The sequence below is a fragment of the Podarcis bocagei genome (assembly GCF_964188305.1).
Source record: "Podarcis bocagei genome assembly, chromosome: 5".
Taxonomy (NCBI): Eukaryota; Metazoa; Chordata; class Lepidosauria; order Squamata; family Lacertidae; genus Podarcis; species Podarcis bocagei.
The window spans coordinates 74535371-74552133 of NC_138129.1; the positions used below are offsets into that span (position 1 = coordinate 74535371).

The window sequence follows — 16763 nt, forward strand, 5'->3', positions numbered from 1 at the left end:
GTTAAGCTTTTGGTTTGTGTATGGGTGGGTGGAGATTTTAAGAGAGGTATGATTTGAAGTGCTATTGAAACCATGAAAAAAGTGAGTATCACAGGCAAGAAGAGGGCAAGAACACTTCTGTGCCACTGGGAGTCTGTCCTAGTCATGGGCGTAGCCAGGATTTCTTTGAGGGGGGGGGAATTGCTTAGCTTTTTTTAGATCGCCCCCTAAAGTTGTTTATCTTTTTTGGGAAAACCATGAGTAAAAAATACCCACCAGAACCTCAGTTAATTGAGTACTTTCCATGCTCCTAGTCCTACTTTTTCAGATTGTAGCATTTTGGGTTTGGGTTTTTAAATTATATATATATATATATATATATATATATATATATATATAAATATATATATAAAACAAAAACCATGTCACACTAAACCATGGCTTAGCAGTAATGATCCAATCAGCACTTCAACTCCAGTCCTGTTTTTGACTCCTCAAAAGATTCCATCAACAGTGCCTCCGAAAAAATGTACACATCACTTCGGAAGGCAGGCGAACTAATGCCAGTGTACCGGAAGAAGCAAAGATCACCAGTGTCAAAGCATTGATTTTTCAACATAAACTTTGTTGGACTAGTCATGTTGTGCGGATGCCTGATTATCGTCTTCCAAAGCAACTATTCTATTCCGAACTCAAAAATGGAGAGTGTAATGCTGGTGGTCAACAAAAGAGGTTTAAACACTCTCTCAAGGTAATTGTAAAAAAAAAGTAGTATAAACAGGACAATTGGGAAACACTGGCCTGAGAACGCTCCAGTTGGAGGACAGCCAAAGGTGTCATGGACTTTGAAGAAGCACAAACTCAGGACGATAGGGAGAAACGTGCTAAGAGGAAGGCACGTTTGGCAAATCCACACCGTGATCAACTCCTGCCCAGAAACCTATGTCCCCACTGTGGAAGGACGTGAGGATCCAGAATTGGCCTCCACAATCACTTAGGACTCACTGTTAAGACCGTGTCCATGGAAGACAATCTTACTCAGGTACAAATGATCGCCAAAGAAGAAGACATGGGGCTAAGCCAGGGGGTGTCTCGGCGTACCCTCGCTGCCTATCCCTCTCCCTCCTTGCGCGCCAGCCCGCTGGCTGGGGGGAGCCACGTGCGCGCGCCGCCGTCGGAGCAGGGCGCGGCCCGGAGGTGGCGGCCCGCGGCAGCAGCAGCAGTGGGCGGAGAGAGCGGCTGTTGGAGGAGGAGGAGACGGAGGAGGGACGCGCGGGGACAGCGGCCTCGGCACTCTCGGCGCGGATCCTGGTGGGGAGCATCGGCAGCGCCACCGCCGCCGCCGCCGCGCTCGGCAATGGAGCAAGAGGACGCCACCGCCCTCCGCCCGTGATCTGTCCCCGCCACGATCTCTGTCCCCACCGAGGTGAGCGAGGATGGAGCCGCTACGGCGCGCCCCTTTCCCATGGAGCGCCCTCTCTTTTTCCTTCAGCCTTTGGAAATGAAATTGGGATTTGGGGGATGGAGGGCAGAGCCGCCTCCAGGCGGCGATGGGGAAATAGCGGGGAGATTCTCCAAGCAGTGGGGAGGGGTGTGTGGATCGGGGTCCGTCCAAGCGCGCGCTGGAATATCTCGGGGTGGATTTGAGCTCTTTCCTTCCCCAGAGTAGGATCCTGCGGAGGAAACGTGGCTCCGAGGAGTTGCTGTGTGGCCATGCAGCGGGACACCGAAATTTGTGGGTGCTCTGCCCCTTCATGGGGAATTTTGTGGGTGCTCGGGCACCCAGGGCCCCAGGGAGTTGGCACCTATGGGAGGGTGGTGGATCAGGGTTTCATACCTCGGGGTGGATTTGGGGCGCCGTCCAATACTCGCCTCCTGCCCACACCCTAGCCTTTCCGTCCCCAGAGAAGGCTCCTGCCCCCTTTGGGGCCAGAACCGGACTAGGAAGGAAGACGGAGGTAAAAACGCGGCTCCGGAGAGTTGCTATATGGCCCCAAGCGGGCTCGCCCTCTCGTCCCGTCTGGCTGATCCGGACGCGCCAAGCCAGGAGCCTGGTGCTTCTGCGCCTCTGCAGGAGACCAGGAGCGAGCCGTTAGTCGCCTTCCCCGCCGCGCTCTGTCCTCGCCGGCTTCCTGCGTGGAGCCACCGCCTGCATCTCTTTCTCTCTCTGGGGAAAGTTGTGGCTTCCTCCAAAACAAATCCCCGCCGCGTCTCAACTCGAGCTGGACTCCCTTTGTTTGTTCCCGCACGGCTTGAGGACGTGTGGAAAAGTTGACAACGGGAAGCGCCTCCCTCCCTTTCTCAGACGGGACCCTGCCGTCGTTTGGGAGCCAGCTTCGCATTGCCTCTTCCTAGGCAGCCTCTTAGAGGGCGAAGGCGGAGCGCGCAAAGGAAACCAGCGGCAGTTTCAGGACTGGCTGGCTGAAGAATTTAGATCGACAGTTTAGTGAAGGTGGAGGGGACTCACCAAGGCTGTGATATGCAGTCGGTTTTGCGTTACTGCCAATCAGGGATGGAGAAGTTGTGGTCCTCCAGAGATTGATGGACTCAGTGGCGTAGCGTGGGTTGTCAGCACCCGGGGCAAGGCAAGTAATTTGCGCCCCCTAACCCTAACCCCCAGATGTTGCGCCCGGTGCGGCCAGCCCCCCTGCACCCCCCACGCTACGCCACTGGATGGACTCCAACTTCCATCCAGCGTTCGAAACTCCCATTGTTCTAGGCATGTTTTGCGACAGGGGATTTCGTTAATGCAAGCAGTTTCTGAGCTCTGAGCACATTACCACGCCTAAGATTTCAGATTAAAACTGCAGAGTGGAAGGAAAGGAGGACATTTTTCTGCCTCCCCACTTCCAGCTACTCTCTGAAGACTGGAGAAGACACCCTCTAAGAATATTAGGGGCACAGGAAGGACTGGGCCCTGTGAAAAATGAACACAAGATTTTAGCTGCAGTTCATTCATTTTTAGCTTTGTATTCTTGCTATAAAAAAGTGTGCCCAGACATTCCATTGTTGCGCCCATAACCTCGGTTTAAGGTGCCATTTAGCTCCTAGCTTTCATATCTCAGTTTCTAACACTGGTTCCATCAGCCCCAGCCAATATGAGCAGTGGTCATGGATGATGGAAGTTGCAGTCTGAGAACGTATGGAGCGCTACTGCTCTAGAGGCAATTTAATGGCTGAGAAACTCTTCCAGATGACCAGAGCTTCTTTTCTTTTGCAAAAGTGGTGGTTCTTCTCTGTCTGGCTATTCATGTGCCATAGCCAGCTGTTGTAAGTTATATGTGTCGGGGGGGGGGGGTTCCCTTGTTTTGTAGACCAGTAATTGTTCCAGACATATTTGCAAGGGTCACATCCTGGCAGCTAAATTCTGCTTAAACACCCCACACTCTGTGGTTCTAAACTTGAATACTTGGGAGTAAGGCCTGTTGGACTTATTTGATCATACTTCTGAGTAGGCGTTTACAAGAGTGTACTGGCAGATTTCCTCTGCAGTCCTCAAACTCTTGATTTTAGCCATCTTGATTACATACTGCAATATCTGAAAGACGTCCTTATCTTTCAAGAGACTGCTTTGTTTATGTGGTTGCCCAATTAGTGAGAAGAGGCAACCATAATGAATAGTGGAACATGATTGAGTGGGTCAAAAGCCTTGATGCACACAGCTCTACTTTTTACCCACATTTAAAAATTAGTCTCTCTTAACAAAAAATAAAGTTTTACTGTGCTGCCTAATGGATGCTATTTTTCTTTCTTTCTGTTTTTGCATTCTTGGTAATATGAGAAACTTTGGCCTGCCAATTTTGCTGTATCACATCTCATTCCATTAAGAAGGAAATGGAGGAAGCTTTAGAATATCCCAAATAAGTGCTAAAGGTTTGTCTTTGTCTGAAGCCAAGCTTCTTCCTTGTAATAAAAGGCATAAGATGGGGGGGGGGTGTAGAACTGCCTTTGTCCATTCTTGAGATATTTACCTATGGACCTAATTGGCTCTTCCCTCTCTGTATGGAAGCAGTCAGCTAGAGAGGGCTTTTGTGCTTGTGCCTTGATTGTGGGCTTACCATAGGCATTCGCTTGGGAATTTGAGAATAGGATGATGGACTTGGGTCCAATGCAGCCGGGATCTTCTTATTTTAGAGGGTGGTAGACTCTCCTCTGGAGATCTAGTAGGGCTGCTGATGCTCCCACTCCAGATTTCCTGCACTGAGTATGAACAGAACATCAGCCAGAGCGCAATTCAAGAAAAGAAGTCAAAAACAAGCAGGTCTTCAAGGCTTTCCTAAACCCCTGAATGGATCCTGAAGGAGCGTCTCCACCCCCATCGTTCTGCCTGGACGCTGAGGTGCAGCGCCGAGGGCCTTCTGTCGGTTCCCTCATTGCGAGAAGCAAAGCTACAGGGAACCAGGCAGAGGGCCTTCTCGGTAGTGGCGCCCGTCCTGTGGAACGCCCTCCCATCAGATGTCAAAGCGATGAATAACTACCTGACATTTAGAAGACATCTTAAGGCAGCCCTGTTCAGGGAAGCTTTTAATCTGTGATATTTTACTGTATTTTTTGTTTCTATGGAAGCCGCCCAGAGTGGCTGGGGAAACCCAGCCAGATGGGCGGGGTACAAATAATAAATTATTATTATTATTATTATTATTATTATTATTATTATTATTATTATTATTATTATCCTAAAGCTTTCTAGAAACTAGGCTAGGTGGCCTACAAGACCTTCTCATAGTGGGATGACAAAAGACATAAGAGTATGGATTAGACTGCCTAGTGCAGAAGTGGCAATCTGCAGCCCCAGGGACTGAATGCGGCCCTCAAGCCTTCCTTATCTGGCCCTTGGAACACTCCCTCAGCCACACTCTGACCTGCCTTACACCCCAGGTGTTTTTGCTCTTCTGGAATGTGTCCTTCAACTCTGACAATGCCCCGGCTTGTCTGGATAGGGAAGAGAGAGGCGTTTATTGTGCAGTGGTACCTCGGGTTAAGAACTTAATTTGTTCTGGAGGTCCGTTCTTAACCTGAAACTGTTCTTATCCTGAGGTACCACTTTAGCTAATGGGGCCTCCCGCCGCTGCGGGCGATTTCTGTTCTCATCCTGAAGCAAAGTTCTTAACCCGAGGTACTATTTCTGGGTTAGCAGAGTCTGTAATCTGAAGCGTATGTAACCTGAGGTACGACTGTACAAAAGTAAAGTTGGCATAAATTGTTCTGTCCACTTTCCCCCCCGGCTCCTGTCCACCACTGGAATGTAACCCTTGGGAGGTTGTGGATAATTGAATACAGAACTCAGGCTGGAAAAAGTTCTCCATCCCTAACCTAGAAGATGTGACCTGCCCATAGTGGGCTTTAGTGGTTTCTTCCTGAGAGTAATGCTGACTTCCTGAGAGTAATGCTGACTTGTAAGCAGGGTCTTGCAGTAGTTAGCTGTGTGCAGTTGAACCTGCCAGTGCTGGGCTGGGCTGCCTTTGCGTCATGCAATTTGAAAGGTGCTTCTTGTGAAAGAAAGGGACCCTCTTGGTCGTTCCACTGCCCTGGTGACCCAGGAGAGGGCATTCTCTGGGGCAGCTGTCCATGAAGGGCATTTGTCCCCTTCGCCTAACCCCTAGATCCTTTTGTTTTTTAAAGAGTAAGTTTCTAGCATGTGTGGAACCCAAGGTACAAGGCAAAATGCGCAGGCACATTTCTTGTCATTTGTTGAGTGAGAAACTTGCCTGCTCCCACTTTTCAGTTCTATGCATGTTTTATTCATTTGATGTATTTATTTATTTATCCATCCTCCCTTTCCCGTAAATTTCCTGCAGATGTCCATGGTGGCAGCCCCTGAATTGTGGAAGTACCTTCCCATAGTCTAGCATCTCTGTTGCACAGCTTCCATCGTATGTGAAGATGCACCTTTGAGAATTAAAGGGTTGTGTGGTTTTTTTTGGCGTGGTTTGTGTGTAATGGGACCTGCCTTGTTTGGACTTTGCTTTAGAGCTGCCTCATTTGATTCTTGCACATTATATTGCTGTAACGTGCCCCGCGACCTCATGGGGAAATCCTTTAAAGGATCAACAAAGGAATACAAGTGGTTGGAGCTCAGTGAAAGTGACAGCGGGCATTCCATTTCTCTGATCACTACAAAGCAGAAGGTGGACTGGGGTTCTATACCGGCTGTCTCAAAACAATGTCCAAAATACCTAGTTCTGGAGGATGGTGCAGTATTTTGTCCAGGATCAGCCTGCTAGTTTACGTAGAACTGGGGAAAATGACTAGTTTCCTATTGAAGTCAGACATAGAGACCCTTTTGCTTAGCACCTGTGGTTTATTTTTTATTTTATTTTTATTTTTTTGAGTCATTTCCTTTTCCCTCTGTTTTTAAGCTGCTGATGCATGCTTCTAATTCTGCACAGTACTTCCTGCATGTCTGTCCATTTACTCCCCCCCAAAAAATATTGGTTTTTTTCACAAAAATTTAAACACAGAGACAAATAGACAAACAAACATAAATTATAACCTTATTAAAACTAATCTAATTAACATTGTTAAGTGACTTCCTCGTATCCCCCTGGTTAGATTTCAGTGCATCTCATTATAACGGTTTTCCAAGTCAATATTCTTATAAAATTAACTTAATCACTTAACATCTTTCTTTCTTTCCAATTCCGCATTAAACATATTAATTCATCACATTACATATTTAAATCCTAAGCCTATCTGGTATTTGCAAGCTTTTTCTAATTAATTTAATTTAACTTAACATATTTAATTAAATAATCATTAAATTTTGTCCATTCTTCCTGGTACTCCTTGCATGTCTGTCCATTTACAGCCGTCCCGTAGCTGGCTCTTGGGCAGTGCTAGATGCCAGTGTGTTGTTTTCCCAATCCAAGTGGAACACGAAAAGCTGCCTGCTGTGTAATTGAACCATTGGTCCATCAAATTCAGTATTACCTATACTGGGGGTGGACTACGATATTTTGGTTAAGGGCCGCATTCTCACAGCGGTAATAATAATGTGTTGGAGGCCACATGCTGGCAGTGGGCAGGCCCAGAGACACAAATGCACTGGATTAACTAATCTGGAATAAAGACCAACATGCGTCTTTCACTCACATGCACGAATGTTGAAGTGATTGATACTGTGGGAGAGGCAACTTGGAGACGCAAAAAAGATAAACAGGAGGGGAAGAAGTCTGATGGGACAGAAGAAGGGGGCCGTTTCAGGGGCCACATAAAATGATTTAAGGGGCCGTCCATGTATGATCTCCGTGGCCAGGGTTATCTATGACTTGTGATGACTTTTTGCATTTTCAGTCGGGGATCTTTTGCAGTCCCATGACTCCCACCAGGGATGTCAGGAACTGAACATGCATCCCTTTGCATCCCAAGCATGCGTTTTACCTCAGAGCTACAGCACGTCCCTGAAGGTGCCTGTACTACACAATGTACAGATTTCATGTCTGTGCTGCCCTCAGTGTCCTCACGCCTGTCAAAAGAAAAGAAATAGCACCTTTTGTGTTCACCCACACAGGCACACAAAAATAATAACCAACCTGTCTCAGCAACATACTCCTTTTTATTCTTGAAACAGCCAGAAAAGTGACGTGTGGATCTCACTCTGGGGTAATATCTGCCTTTTGCAGGCGTTCTCTGACTGTGGAATGCCCTCACCCTGGGAGCATGCCAGACACGGATGCTTTTGGTAAAGATCTGTCTCCCTGGGCTCCATGGCTGTTATTTTATATTACATTTTGTTTTTGTTTTTATCTTCTCTTTCTGCTATGACTTGTTGTTCTTTTAATTCTTGTGGGATCAAATGTTGCAGGGCGGGTGGGCTAAAAATAATCAAACAAATACAGAAACAACCCTTTCGAGTCATCCCATGCATGCTTATTTGTGGGAAAGTTAGGCTGGATTTGGTTGGCTCTGACGAATTTCATATGAGTGGGATCGTGCATGGTATTATGTCCCGGAAGGAAAAGGGAGTGGCGAGGAAAATTTTCTCAGTGTGTTCATTCACAGCATCGCAATTTTACAAAAGCATCGTGGCATGGAGTCTGTGGCATGTTGATGTCCCTCAGATTGATTAGCAATTTTTTTTTGCAAACAGTGCAGGCTTACTTAAAGGATCTCTTTAAGTAATTTGTATAGTGTTCGCAAGTGTTCAAGTATTTGTCCTTCATATAGATTATCTAAACTATAATCCTTACAGCAACTCTTTCCGATAAATCAGTACAGTCGTACCTCAGATCCCAAATGCCTTGTGAGTCGAACCTTTTGGCTCCTGAATGCCTCAAACTCAGAAGTGAGTGTTTTGGTTTGCGAATGTTCCTTGGAACCCGAACGTCTGATGTAGCTTCCTATTGGCTGCAGGAGCTTCCTGCAGCCAATCGGAAACCATGCCTTGGTTTCTGAATGTTTTGGAAGTCGAACGGACTTCCGGAATGGATTCCGTTTGACTTCCGAGGTACCACTGTATTATCATACTGCAGGTGAGGGCCTGAGGCTGAGACACTAAGGATACTTAGTGAGTTCATGGCAGACATAAGAGTAATAGAATCATAGAGGGGAAAGGGACCATGAGGATTATCTAGTCCAGCATTCCATTGTTTGTGGAATCATGAACATTACATCCAAACTAACCTCTTCCACTAGGCTGCAGAGACACATGCAGCTGAAGCCAGGCCAGTTGGTCAGTCCACAGGGTGTGGAAGTGCTTTGGACAACCTGAACTAGTCCCCAGTAGTTGTTTAGTACTTCAGAGTATTTATTCCACTTGAATGGCAAGCATGAGGTGTTTTGCTGAGCAGACAGGGAATCACATTGGCTTTCCACAGATCAGTACAAGCTATCTGCTTCCATGAAAAATGATATACCAAAATGCTTCTTTCCGCAGCTTATCTTTAGCTTTTGTGTCACGGCTTCTCGTAATGCAATATTATGGAAGAGCATTATGTCGCTGCTTTTTGTGACTTCCAGGGAGCTGCTGCACATAGTTAGCTGGCTTAAAATCTTGCCGAAGTCACATTTTAAGCTGCATGGCAGGATCACTGCCAGAATCCGCACTGGGGGGAACAGAAGGTGAGAGGATACTTTGTTGCTGACAGTAATTAGGTTCCACCAAAAGGGCATGTTCATTCCAGGATGGGGAAACAGGGATTGATCCATCTTCTTTCTGGGAATAATCCTTAAATTATTCCACGCTTACAGCGCTGAGCCTAAAAAATAGTTACTTGGAAGTACAGTGGACGCTCAGGTTGCGAACATGATCCCTGCAGGAGGCACATTCGCAACCTGCAGCAGCGCGTCTGCACATGCACAGATTGCGATTCGGCGCTTTCTGCACATGCGCAAAGTGTGATTTAGCACTTCTGCGCATGTGCGACTACGAAAACCTGGAAGTAACCCATTCCGGTACTTCCGGGTTTCGATGCGTCCGTAACCCGAAAAAATGCAACCTGAAGCATCTGTAACTCGAGGTATGACTGTAATACCCAGAGGATTGTAGCTGCAATCTTTACCTGGGAATAAGCCTTATAGAACATGGTGGGACTGACTTCTGAGTAAACCATGCACAGGCTGCAGCTCGAGTAAGCCTTTTTGAGCATGACATGTACAGTGGTACCTCAGGTTAAGTACTTAATTCGTTTCGGAGGTCCGTACTTAACCTGAAACTGTTCTTAACCTGAAGCACCATTTTAGCTTATGGGACCTCCTGATGCTGCCACGCCGCCCGAGCACGATTTCTGTTCTCATCCTGAAGCAAAGTTCTTAACCTGAAGCACTATTTCTGGGTTAGCGGAGTCTGTAACCTGAAGCGTATGTAACCTGAGGTACCACTGTATAGGATTGTGCTGCTACTAAGAATATTTAGCTGGAAGTAGCCCTAACTTGAAATCAGCTGCATATGCTTCTCTGAAGAGCATGAGACTCTTAATCTCAGGGTTGTGGGTTCGAGCCCCACAGAACTGCATTGCAGAGGGTTGGAATACAGTCATACCTTGGACCGCAAACACCTTGGCTCCCAAACAAATCGGCTCCCAAACGATCAAAACCTGGAAGTGAGTGTTTTCGAACGATTTTTTTCCGAATTGGATTTTTTTTCAAATCAATTTTTTTCGAATTGGACTTTTTTCAAGTCAGTTTTCGAACTATTTTCGGAAGCCAAACATCTTAACCTGAAGCACTATTTCTGGGCTAGGATGTTCCTGCAGCCAATCGGAAGCCACACCTTGGTTATTGAACGGGAGTCGAATGGACTCCCGGGATGAATTCTGTTCAAGAACCAAGGTAGATGACACTTCCAGCTCTTCCAGCTCTATGATTCTATGATATATTGCGCATGGACAGAGCTACTGTATTGTGTTAATTTCTCAACTGCCATTTCCAGTACTTGTTGCTCAGTCAAGGCATTTTAAGGAGCATAAAGAATAAATCTTAGGACTGTCTTCCTGGAGAAACAGATCTGTTTAATTAAATTGTTTTTCTGGTAGTGTTTTCATCCTCCTCCTTGCAGGAACAATCTTGATTGCAGTGTTTTTTATATTAGTTTGAATCAAATCCAAAGAGATGCCTGGAATGAACACATGCTTGAGTTGACCAGAGGTCACAAAAGGCATTTAAACTCACCCAAGGCACTCTGCTCATACGGGGTGAGGAGGATGAAAACTTCAGCTGCCTAAGTGACGTTTTGAGGAAGTTCAGCAGGACCTGAGGATTTAACTAAATCAGATACGTCACATCCCCAAGAAGGAGTCCTTATCTTCAAGGGACATGGGCAGGAGAGGCAGGGCACCCAGAGCCAGCCACTGCTATATAAAGCAGTGTTTCCCAAACTTGGGACTACAGCTCCCATCAACCCTAGCTAGCAGGGATGATGGGAATTGTAGTCTGAAAACAGCTGGAGACCCAAGATTGGGAAACACTGATATAAAGGCTCAGTCCTAGCTTGTTCCTTAGCTAGAGCAGCTTCAGAACTTTATGTTGCCCATGGAAAACCCTGAACCCTACTGTGCCTCACCCCACCCAAATCCATCCATCCTACACATTGACCCACCTGAACCTTATCACACTTTTCCTTGCTGTACCACAAAGCGACACAAGATATTTCCTGCTGCTTTACATAGTACAGGGGTCAGCAAACTTTTTCAGCAGGGGGCCGGTCCACTGTCCCTCAGACCTTGCGGGGGTGGTGGACTATATTTTGGGGGGAATGATGCAAGAGACCACGAGCCCTGGTGGCTGCTTACCTGTGTCTTGTGAGTAGCAGGGGCTGGCAGCGGTGGCGGGATGAGCGGCGCACAAAAGGGCTCTGGAGAGGGGCTGCTTTAAATGGTGGCCGCTTGAGTGCTGCTGCTGCTGCTGCTGCTGACACCAACAAAGCCCAACCCCCTTCCTCCTCTAGGCAGGGCGGGGGAAAGCCAGGAGGAGGGAGGGAGGAGGTGCCGCTGCCGCTGCCATGTGAAGGGGAGGGAGAGGGAAAGAACGTGCGCTCTGGTGATCCATGCAGCGATTCCTGGACTGTCCGTGAGCCGGATACAGAAGCAATTGGGCCTGATCTGGCCCCCGGGCCTTAGTTTGCCGGCCCATGACATAGTATGTTAAACATCAGGTTTTTTCCATTTGCAGTCGTACCTTGGATCTCAAACGCCTTGGCTCCCGAACAAATCGGCTCCCGAACAATCAAACCCGGAAGTGAGTGTTCTGGTTTTCGAACGATTTTTGGAAGCCAAACATCTTTTGCGGCTTCCACAGCTTCTGATTGGCTGTAAGACAATCTTGCAGCCAATCGGAAGCCACACCTTGATTTTCGAATGCTTTCAGGAGTCAAACGGACTCCTGAAACGCATTCTGTTCAAGAACCAAGGTACGACTGTATTTCTTCTCAAACAAAACATCTCTTTCCATTTCCCTTCTCTTTCTATTCCCTCTTCTTCATTTCTCCTTTTTTTAAATGTCTGAAACAAAAGAAAGAAAGGGGGCAGCCTCTAACTCCATTGTAATCAACACATAAATACAAGTGCAAAACAAACTATGGTGGTTATATAAGTCATCTTTCTGAGATAGCATGCACCAAGTTCTATTAAAATACAGCGGTACCTCGGGTTAAGAACTTAATTCATTCTGGAGGTTCGTTCTTAACCTGAAACTGTTCTTAACCAGAAGCACCACTTTAGCTAATGGGGCCGCTGCGCCGCTGCTGCACAATTTCTGTTCTCATCCTGAAGCAAAGTTCTTAACCCGAGGTACTATTTCTGGGTTAGCGGAGTCTGTAACCTGAAGCGTATGTAATCCGAGGTACCACTATAGTAAGATTAAAGCATTCCAAGCGGGAACAGATGTCAGGGTTTTCTAGTGCCACATTCTAAACACTGATGTCAGTGCATTTGCTTGCTGTGAGATTTTGTTATATCGGAGGCTGCAATTCAGAGAATTGTGAGACCAGCTCTGTGCATCCAGTGGGATTTTCACTCATTGGATCTTTGGTTCTCAAACAACAACCTGCTGCAGAAGGGTACTCTGCGCAGAAATGTAACGTGGCCTTATAGCTGAGGTAGGCTAGACAGACCAGTGTTAGAAGCTGAGATATGAAAGCTAGGAGCTAAATGGCACCTTAAACCAGTGTTTCCCAACCACTGTTCCGCGGCACACTAGTGTGCCGCGAGATGTTGCCTGGTGTGCCGCAAGATGTTGCCTGGAGGGAGGCGGGCGAGTCGGGCGGCGAGAGGCGGAGCGGCGGCGGCGAGGAGAGGCCGCCCAGCGCGGGGCTCTCGCCGTCTGCCTGCCTGGCTGCCTGCGAGCTCGGCGGGCAGCGCCTCCGTCCGCAGCGCCCGCCTCGCGGCTCTCATTCCCTGCCCCTGCCAAAGCTCACCCAGCCAAGCCGCGCTCTCCTTCCTGCCTCGCTTTGCTGCCTCCTCCCCCCCCCCACCCCCAAAGCTTGGAGGTTCCCCGGCAAGGGGGAGGAAAAAAAATTGAAACTTACACTTTCGTGCGTCCCTCCCGGCGTGACGCTGCGTGCTGACGTCACGGGGCTGTAATGGTGGTGTGCCTCGAGATTTTTTTCATCAAACAAGTGTGCCTTTGCCCAAAAAAGGTTGGGAAACACTGCCTTAAACTGAGGTTATGGGCACAACAATGGAATGTCTAGGCACACTTTTTTATAACAAGAATAGAAAGCTGGAAATGAATGAACTGCAGCTAAAATATTGTGTTCATTTTCCACATGGTCTCTTCTTCAGTCTTTGGAGAGTAGCTGGAACTGGGGAGGCAGAAAAAGGCCCTCCTAGGGACACGGGTGGCGCTGTGGTTTAAACCACTGTGCCACTTGGACTTGCCGATCGAGGCCCCACGACGGGGTGAGCTCCCATTGTTCTGTCCCAGCTCCTGCCAACCTAGCAGTTCAAAAGCATGCAGTGCAAGTAGATAAATAGGTACCACTCCAGCGGGAAGGTAAACGACGTTTCTGTGCGCTGCTCTGGCTTCACCAGAAGCGGCTTATTCATGCTGGCCACATGACCCAGAAAAACTGTCTGCGGGAGCGGACAAATGCCGGTTCCCTCGGCCTGTAAAGCGAGATGAGCGCCGCAACCTCAGAGTCGTTTGTGACTGGACTTAACTGTCAGGGGTCCCTTTACCTTTACCATTTCCTTTCACACTGCAGTTTTAATTGAAAATCTTAAGTGCAGTACTGCGCCCAGAGCTCAGAAACTGCTCGCCCTAATGAAATTCCTTGTTGCAAAATGCACCTAGAACAATGGGAGTTTTGAACACAGAGGCAGACCCAATGCATGATACAACCGTGCAGTGGACAGAAGGAAAAGCCAGGAAGAGGAAGGATATAAGACTTCTGGGGAACTTGTGGATCCTCTGGAGGCTGTGTTGAACTCCCAACTCCAGCCAGCATCACCAGAGGACAGAGATCATGGGAGCTGAGGTCCAAGCACATCTGGAGGGTCTACAGATTCCTGCCTTAGGAAGTGGAGGAGCACTACAGAGTAACTGAGCATGGGATCTGGGGAACCTTGTACGATTAGCAGTAGTGAATTTCCTGATAAAGTGAAACTGAAAACTTAGCAGAACCAAATGATAGAGGTCATGATAAGTGATACTTTCCTATACCCTATAGATTTATTTTGCCATCTGTCTTAACTCTGTCTGGAAAGCAGTGCCTGAGACGCATTTGGGGGCCAGAAGTATCGCTCTGCTTATCCAGATGTGCTGAGGCTGCTTTTGCTCGGAAACGCTGCAAGTTGTTAAAAGCCTCCTTGTTTGACATTCAAAAGTAAGGTAGAATAAATCCTTTATATAAAGAAGCCACAAATCATGAGGAAACAGCCACTCCTCTGACTTTCTTTGGCTCCGCCATGGTGTGATCTTCAACGGACGTTTCTGACGAGGCTCAGAAGGAACCCTTTTATAGGTATGCTACTTTCTGTTTGCTCAGAATGTGGAACTGCACCAGTCCTTGGTAAAGTCTGTATGAAGCAAGACACACGAGCAGCTTGCTTGATTTCCTGTTTAGAGAAAGCCAGCAATTACAGTACACTCAGCTGTCAGTTAATGCAAACCTGCAAGCTGTGATGGGTAGCCAGGTGGGTGTAAGCTGGGCGTATTGAGTGACCTTGAGCCATTCCTTGGCTCTCAGCCTAACCTGCTTTGCAGGATTGCTGTCAGGGTAAAATGGTGGGGGAAAGCTGTGTACCCTGGTCTCATTGGAGGAAGTTTGGGGTAGAAAGTAGATTAGTTTTGCAAAAGCTTTGAAATAGGTTGCCACTTGTTTGTTGCCAAGATCGACCTTCCAAAATATTATGGTATTTCCCCTTTGCCTCCAGCTTGTGAAAGGGAACTCTGGTTGATGGCATGGATAGGAGGGGAAATGGTTGGCATCCGTCTGTCTCGGGAGGCAATGGCAGAGTGCACCTTTGCGGGTGAAATCAAACCGTTGGAAGGCTACAGCGCCTGCTGTGGCTGTAGAGACCTATACAGGAGGGACATGTTTTGTTGCAGCTGGGGCAGATGAAGGCGTCCGGTTGTGTTGCTGCAGAGGCACCATGGCATTTCTTCTCTCTGCCCTCCTCCCAGCGGTCATTCCTCCTCTAGTCGCTGCTGTGGATACATGACCTGAGTGTCTCCAGGCACTGTGGAGGAACTTCCGCATTGTGAGGTTGATGTTGCCTATTTAATGAGTACAGTGGTACCTCAGGTTAAGTACTTAATTCGTTCCGGAGGTCCGTTCTTAACCTGAAACTGTTCTTAACCTGAAGCACCACTTTAGCTAATGGGGCCTCCTGCTGCCGCCGCGCCTCCAGAACACGATTTCTGTTCTCATCCTGAAGCAATGTTCTTAACCTGAGGTGCTATTTCTGGGTTAGCGGAGTCTGTAACCTGAAGCGTATGTAACCTGAAGCATATGTAACCCGAGGTACCACTGTATTCATTCTGATTTGTATGTGGGGACCTTAGGTGACAGTCACATCCATGCCATACAATTAAAGCACCAAAGAATCCTGGCAGCTGCAGTTTTACCCTTTGCAGAGCTACAATTCCCAGCACCCTTAATGAGCTACAGTTCCCATGATTCTTTGGGGGGCAATCCACTTGCTTTAAACATATGGTGTGTTTCCAGTGTGTGTCTCCCCATCATTCTATATACTGCAAAAGTCAGATCTTTGGGGAAGCACATTTGTTACACAACACCTCCCAATAACCTATAGCTCAGCAGTTCTAATTTTCCAGTATGTGATTGACTCTCATCCAGAAATAGTGACAGTTTGGAAATTCCCATACGCTCCCTCTGGCTCCTCCTCCATCCTGTGTGTGCGTCTCCGGTAAAAGTTTCCTGACCCGTCATAGCATCACAATTTCTGCAGTAATCCTTTTTGTCAAGTGCCATTTCCTTCTTCCTAGCCCTTCTCCTGGCCATTTAACTTATGCTAGAAAGAAATCTTAATTTGTTCTTCAAAGAGCTGAAAGTGCTTTTAAAGAGATTGTGACTTATGGTGGGAGTACACCTCCCCCTTTTGCCTTTAGTGAACAGGATTTGTAGGTTTTTCAGTTGTTTCGAGGTGACAGTCAGACAAAAGGAATAATTTGTAAATCCTCTTTCAAGTAGTGACATTGCTGAAGTTTGAAATTACCTGCTTTGGACTATGATATACTGTACCTGCATGCGTTATGCAACCAGACATCATTCCCATGATAGGTTTTTCTGCAGCTTGAAATACAAAAATTGGATACTGCCCATACACAAAATGTGTATTCAGTCTGAAAATGATACAGCAATATGATCTGGTGCAGCCAGTGTCATGAGGAAATTTAGAACTGTCCTCTCTTTCTAAAAATAATAATAAATCGTTGCAATAATGTTTGTAATTGCTGACTCAGTTTTGAACGGAACTACTCCCAAGTCTCTGGCTTTAGAAGTTTAGTTCCATTGGCTGATAATATGTTGACCTGGTTTGCACATGCAAATCCTGGCTTAATAAACTGGGATATGCACAAGCTTCATGCAGTGGTGCAACTAGATCAGAGGTGTTCAACCTTTCTGAGTCCACAGCTTCCTTGACCATTCTTTTTGCGGCACCTCTGTGGGGCTCAGGAGCCCAGATGTGTCACCCCTTGCCTGCAGAGCCGGCAGCCTCTCACCCTTTTTCAAACACCCTCCTCTCTTCTCCCCTCTCCTTGGGAGTCCTCTGGGCAGCCACTGCTGCTGCCCCTGGTCTCTGAGCCCCTACCCCAAAGAGAGGTGCCTCCTCACACTGCCCTACAGGGGCCTGGGAAACAACCCCAGGCCAGTCCCAGGCCAG

The 16763-nt window shown here is 47.4% G+C and overlaps 1 protein-coding gene across 2 annotated transcripts in view; it reads left to right on the forward strand.

The window, feature by feature from the left end:
- Window positions 1-1228: 1228 nt before the first annotated feature.
- Window positions 1229-16763, forward strand: part of LRRC8C (leucine rich repeat containing 8 VRAC subunit C) — a 38274-nt gene continuing 22739 nt past the window's right edge. For both annotated transcript variants that reach the window (XM_081194019.1, XM_081194018.1), the window contains exon 1: window positions 1229-1405. The gene's annotated coding sequence lies outside the window, so the exon portion shown is untranslated. The remainder of the gene's footprint in view (window positions 1406-16763) is intronic.